General features: G+C 43.6%; 1 long non-coding RNA gene across 1 annotated transcript; it reads right to left on the bottom strand.

Annotated features, from left to right (window-relative positions):
• Positions 1–851: 851 nt before the first annotated feature.
• On the bottom strand, positions 852–5,156 carry LOC310673569. The gene is made up of 3 exons (XR_014509118.1): positions 5,091–5,156; positions 4,629–4,802; positions 852–2,817 (listed from the first exon to the last, which is right to left on the bottom strand). It is a non-coding gene; the product is annotated as an uncharacterized lncRNA (long non-coding RNA).
• Positions 5,157–6,154: the final 998 nt, after the last annotated feature.

The following is a 6,154-nucleotide window of genomic DNA, read 5'->3' as shown; positions in this document are numbered from 1 at the left end:
AGGGCTTTAAAGGACAGCACCAACACTTTGAATTGTGCTCGGAAACGTACTGGGAGCCAATGCAGATCTCTCAGGACCGGTGTTATGTGGTCCCGGCAGCCGCTCCCAGTCACCAGTCTAGTTGCCACATTCTGGATTAATTGCAGTTTCTGGGTCACCTTCAAAGGTAGCCCCATGTAGAGCGTATTGCAGTAGTCCAAGTGGGAGATAACTAGAGCATGCACCACTCTGCCGAGACAGTCTGCGGGCAGGTAGGGTCTTAGTCTGCGTGCCAGGTGGAGCTGGTAGACAGCTGCCCTGGACACAGAATTAAGAAAATGGCAACCCTATACAAAATATACTAAACTACCTCAACTTTCTAAAACACCTGGGTTGGCTGGTCTAAACCTGTTTTTAGCAGGTTCCAAAGAGAATACAATGAAAATGCCTGCTAGATTCCAAAGTTCAAGTACTGCCATAGTAGATGTGGAACAGTTATTATATAGCACTTATAGCAGTGCCAATTCTCCCAATCAAAGCTGTCCAGTAGGCACAGGTGGGGCTAGGCAATCTTGGAAGTAAACTAGTCCAAAATTGTTAAGGGCTTTATCTGCTAATAGTAACTCTTTGAACTTGGCCAGCTAGCAAATCAGCAGCCAGTGCAGATTTCTGAGCACAGGTTTCATATGCAGACAAGGTCTCAGTCCTATCAGCAATTGTGCTGCAGCATTCTGCCCTAACTGCAGGTCAAGGGGCGAGAGGAGCCTCACATAGACCAGCACTCCACCAGTCATTAATATATGTCTTAGGTTTATGAGATCTGATCCATCTGCTGGGATTTCTTGTTCTATTCTGGGTAGTGTTGAGGAAAGAGGGGGAAACTTGCAGGGAAGGCCATCGATGGCAATATCCCAAAGTTAAGCCACAATTTCCTCATGTGAAATAATGGAAACAACATGAGAAGATATCTAGATATTTCACCACGTCATTGGGATATGTAAAGCAAACAAAGAACAGTAACAATTCACACCGTGATAGAATGCATTCATGGGTGTTGAATTTTTTATTTTTAAAACATAGACTCAAAGTCCCGTATTAAATATACATGCTATTTAGACTTGCAAGTAATATACTAGCTAGAATAAGCTTTTACACTGCGTACCAGAAGGAAAAGAATTGAAACTCCTGAGGTTTCCAGGAGATGGAAATGAAATAAGGAAAATTGATTCAGTCCTTCCAGGAACGGGCTGTTCTACTACAGGAACGTTCAGAGATTGATGATTTCAGACTGTTCTGTGGCAGCTTAGAGCCGACCTGCCCATCAGCTAAAAGCCACAAATTTTAGGCAAACCAAACCAAAAACCAGCAATATGATGGAAAGGAATCTGAGCATATCTACACGACAAACTCATATCTGTTTTGTATTACTTGTACTGTCATGGCTCTCTTCCTGAAGGAATTCTGGGGATTTTAGTTTGGTGCAGAGAATTCTCTGCTAAAGGTCCCTGGCGCCATCTCAAAGAAGTGCATTTTCCAGGTAAAAGAGATTTGCTGTAGAATCAGTTTATGTCTGCAACATAGAAATATATATGCTTAACATTGGCAAAATTGTGGATAAAGCTGTAGCTACAAGACACCCTCCTTTGTTCCAGCCATACCAGATATAATGCAAGGTAGCCAGGCAATTAGGAACGCGGGTGGCGCTGTGGGTTAAACCACAGACCCTAGGACTTGCTGATCAGAAGGTCGGCGGTTCGAATCCCCGCAATGGGGTGAGCTCCCATTGCTCGGTCCCTGCTCCTGCTCACCTAGCAGTTTGAAAGCACGTCAAAGTGCAAGTAGATAAATAGGTACCACTCCAGCAGGAAGGTAAATGGCGTTTCCGTGCGTTGCTCTGGTTCGCCAGAAGCGTCTTAGTCATGCTGGCCACATGACCCAGAAGCTGTACGCCGGCTCCCTTGGCCAATAAAGTGAGATGAGCGCCGCAATCCCAGAGTCGGTCATGACTGGACCTAATGGTCAGGGGTCCCTTTACCCTTTACCTTTACTAGCCAGGCAATTGCTGGGTATAAATAACTACAACACTCATCCAGATGAACAGTCTTTTGGTCTATGGTGCCTTTACAACCCTATATCCTCCAAACTGCATCAAGTGTTAAGTAACTGGGGGAAGGACCAGAGCAAGTTTATTAGATCGCTCCTAACAGGCTATTCCAAAAGCAGCTGATGACCCAGTCCCCAGTGTCAAGTGCAGCTCTTGACAATGTTTCTGAAACACATCCAAGTAATTTCAGTGCAGTTTGATCCTTTACGCCAAAGTCATGAGGTCAGCCAGATAAGCCCATCTGTCTTCAATTTGCCATGCCTACCTCATGCGTACGTGAAATCATACATTGCCAGTGCTGTTATCCATCAGTGAGGGGTAACCTACAAGCTTGCTGTTTAAAGAACACAGGCTAAAGGACTGTTATCAATTTTAACCTCAGAGTTCACTGCAAACAGTCATTGAGTTTCTCAGATATAGCAAATTAAAGGTCAAGGAACTCAAGTTGAGGCACAGAGGATTTCCTTTCACTTGCACTTCATCCTTGGCTGACATATGTAATGACTTTGAGATATCCTTCTTGTTCTTGACCCAGAGCTCCCCTACTAATCTTGTCAAGCCAGCATCTGTATGTAATATATGGCAGCTTCCACTCAGCAAACCCCAAGACACATTCAGTTGTCAGCATGTGTATTATGGGTTTAGCTGCTTCTTGATGATCATCAGTCCATTGATCTTTCAGTTCTGGACAACTCCAAGGCCATGGTGTCCTTCCTTCCCTTCTTATACTGTTCCTATCAAAAGTAACACCAAAGGTTTATTACTAAGATAGTTCAGAGGCTCCCAAACTGTGGCCTGTGGACCACCAATGGTCCACAAGCTTCATTCAGGTGGTCTGCAGAGTGTCTGTGGATTTGTGGTTGAAGATGGGAAAGGGAACATCCATCTCATTACATCAGGCATAGGCAGACTCTGGCCCTCCAGATGTTTGGGACTACAATTCCCACCATCCTTAGCTAACAGGACCAGTGGTCAGGGATGATGGGAATTGTAGTCCCAAACATCTGGAGGGCCGGAGTTTGCCTATTCCTGCATTACATAGACATATTGGTTTTAACTGAATTTTACTTTATTGCATTACAAGTTGAATTATATGGAATACAATCAAATACAGTACAGTGGTACATTGGTTTGAGAACAGCTTATTTTATGAACACCTTGGAATAAGAACACTGCAAACCCGGAAGCAGGTGTTTCGGTCTGTGAACTTTGCCTTGGAATAGGAACATGTTTCCTTTCCTGTTGAGTGTGTTCCATTTGTAAATTGAGTCCCCCGCTGCTATGGGAAAGCACGCCTTGGTTTCAGAACACTTTGGTTTAAGAACGGACTTCCAGAACGGATTAAGTTCGTAAACCAAGGTACCACTGTATATAAGAAATAAAATAAGCCAAAAACCTACCATTAAATATCATCCAGCACCTAGCACAGTGTATTTACAGTTGCTACAACAGGCAGAAAAAGAAATCATTAAGTCATTTGTCAAGATGTTCAGCAGTTTTCAAGTGGTCCATGGGAATAAAGTCTGGGAACCTCTGGGCTAGCCTAGTTCTAACTCAGACACTGCATGTTTGTCTGTACTGTACCACTTGAGAATGGACACGATGGAGAAAACCCATAAACAAGCAAAACTAGCAAATCAAGGAGAAGGCTAGAATAGAACCTCTCACCCTGACAGGCTAGTTTTCTAAGTGCAGGGATATTTCCCCCTTAGTGGAACATTCAGTAGGAAGAGCCTCCACCTGCATTCTCAAGTAGTGCAGCCCAGACACAGGATGACCATCTCCATCAGTAACCACACCATTCTACAATGGTCCCAGAAACATCCTTGCTGCTTTTAACCTTGAACAGTCCTTCAAAGCTGATAACTTGTCAGGGTTATATCATACACTTGCAACTTCAACTCCTCATCTGGGACCAGCCGATATTTGACTTTTCCACTCCCAGTCCTGTTTTCGATTAGAAGCCATTCCATCTTGTCATCAAATATTTGTGCAGTTTTATGAGGAATTATTGCCTGAATTTGCTTGTTTTCCTGCTCCTTCTCCAACTCTTTCCCCTTCTGAATTGTGCCTGTTAGATTGGAAGTCTTCAGGCAGGAACTTATTAGATATTGCTATTGACTTTGCTACGAAGCTTCCATCTGATGCTCAGCCTGTATGCATTGTGTCAATAAAAACCTTGTGTTGCGTAAACCCCATCAGTGATCTTCATCCCAAGGAAACTCACCCTGGGCTGGAACTGCTGCAACATCTTCCTCCTTAAAGACCAGAGTGCACCCTTCCACATTCCAAAATTTAGCAGATGTTTTGAAGAACTTGCACTTGGGAACTGACAGTTTTAATCCTGCTCCACTAAACATGGAAGAACCTTCATACATCTTGCTTAAGGATCATCAGCGGTTTCTGAAAATATTAAGCAATCCAAGAATCCTATGACTTCAGTGATACTGATGTCATTCTTAACATGTTCCACCATTGTTTGGAAGACTGCCAGAGCATTTGTCAATCCCTGTGGCATCATCATAGGAAACTGCCAAATACCCACCGTAGTAATAGATGATGTTTTGAGTCTTTCTTCTTTTCCTACTGCAATCATGACATTCACTCTTCAAGTCAAATTCAGGCTCCTTCCATGCCTGGTAAAAGATAAGCATTCTTCATGCCTAAACTGTTCAGAAGCCTTTAGTCCATCACGATTATCAACAAATTTGTATTCTTCCTGATTAGAACAATGGGAGATGCATATAGACCAAGTGGACACCTCTTTGAGGCCATGATCGTAATCTTCAAAATCAACTGGAGACACTGTTGCGCCAGAAGCAGCTAAGTCATGCTGGCCACATGACCGGGAAGCTGTCTGCGGACAAACATCAGCTCCCTCTGCCTGAAAGCAAGATGAGTGCCACAACTCCATAATCGCCTTTGACTGGACTTAACCGTCCAGGGCTCCTTTAACTTTTACCTTTACCTACCTTTTGTGTACAGATAAATGGGGTTGATTCATTACCTTGTTATTATAGACCTCTGGTAAGGGAACCTAATATGCAGGGACAGGAGAGTAAAAGCAAGTTAAGAACCCCCAGTCTGGTTCAAGGTGCAAAGGACCTAATTCATATATATATATATATATATATATATATATATATATGCTTTCGTAGATTTTCACGGGTACAGGAATCCTCCATAAACACAATATCAAAACAGCCTTTTGCACCAACCAAAAAATAGCCAATATCCTCAGAAACCCCAAGGATAAAATTCAGTTGGAAAACCAAGGGGTCTATGAAATACCCTGCAAAGTCTGCCCAGCCACGTACATTGGACAAACAAACAGACGAATAAATGCACGGATCGCAGAACACAAGAATGCCGTCAAAAAAGAAGAAAAAACTTCCTCTCTTTTCCAACACATGAAAGAAACAGGACACGAAATTAATTTTGCAGATTCCAAATTGCTCTTTAACATGGAACATCACCACAAGAGAATAATCATGGAAGCCATCGAGATAGAGAAACACCCTCACAACATGAACAAGCGTGACGACACATCCCGCTTGCCAGACATCTGGAAATTAGCCCTCCCCACAAAATCTGACACCAGATCCAGAGGCACACAGAACGCCATCACCAATCAACCACACCAGACCCAAACCCAGACCCTCTCCACAGATAAATTACAGACACCATCCAGTAGCCAAACCAGGGTGGCACCTCCGGATGCTGCACCCCCCTGCAATCCCTACACAGATCTGGCTGGCACAGGCCACAAAACCACAGCTCGCCCCTATACACGAAGCCAAGCCAGAGCACAACCAAGTGCAGTACAGCCATCTTCTCAGAAAAACTCTTCACAAAGTTCAAGAGTTCAAGACACGAAGGCTTTAGCAACTAATCCACACCTAATGACCCACCTAAGTGGGATTCAGGAAATCACTCAAGAAATCACTCAAGATATCCCTCAAGTAATTAAGGAACAAAAGAAGAAAAGGCACACCAGCCTGGGAACCTCCTCTCTGCCCAGAACATTGGAGGCTATACACCACACCTCCTCAACAGTATTTATAGGAACTC

This window comes from Podarcis tiliguerta, assembly GCF_965153285.1.
Source record: "Podarcis tiliguerta genome assembly, chromosome: 3".
NCBI classification, from domain to species: domain Eukaryota; kingdom Metazoa; phylum Chordata; class Lepidosauria; order Squamata; family Lacertidae; genus Podarcis; species Podarcis tiliguerta.
The sequence above is the reverse complement of the archived record's forward strand: the minus strand, read 5'-3'. Positions and strand labels throughout refer to the sequence as shown.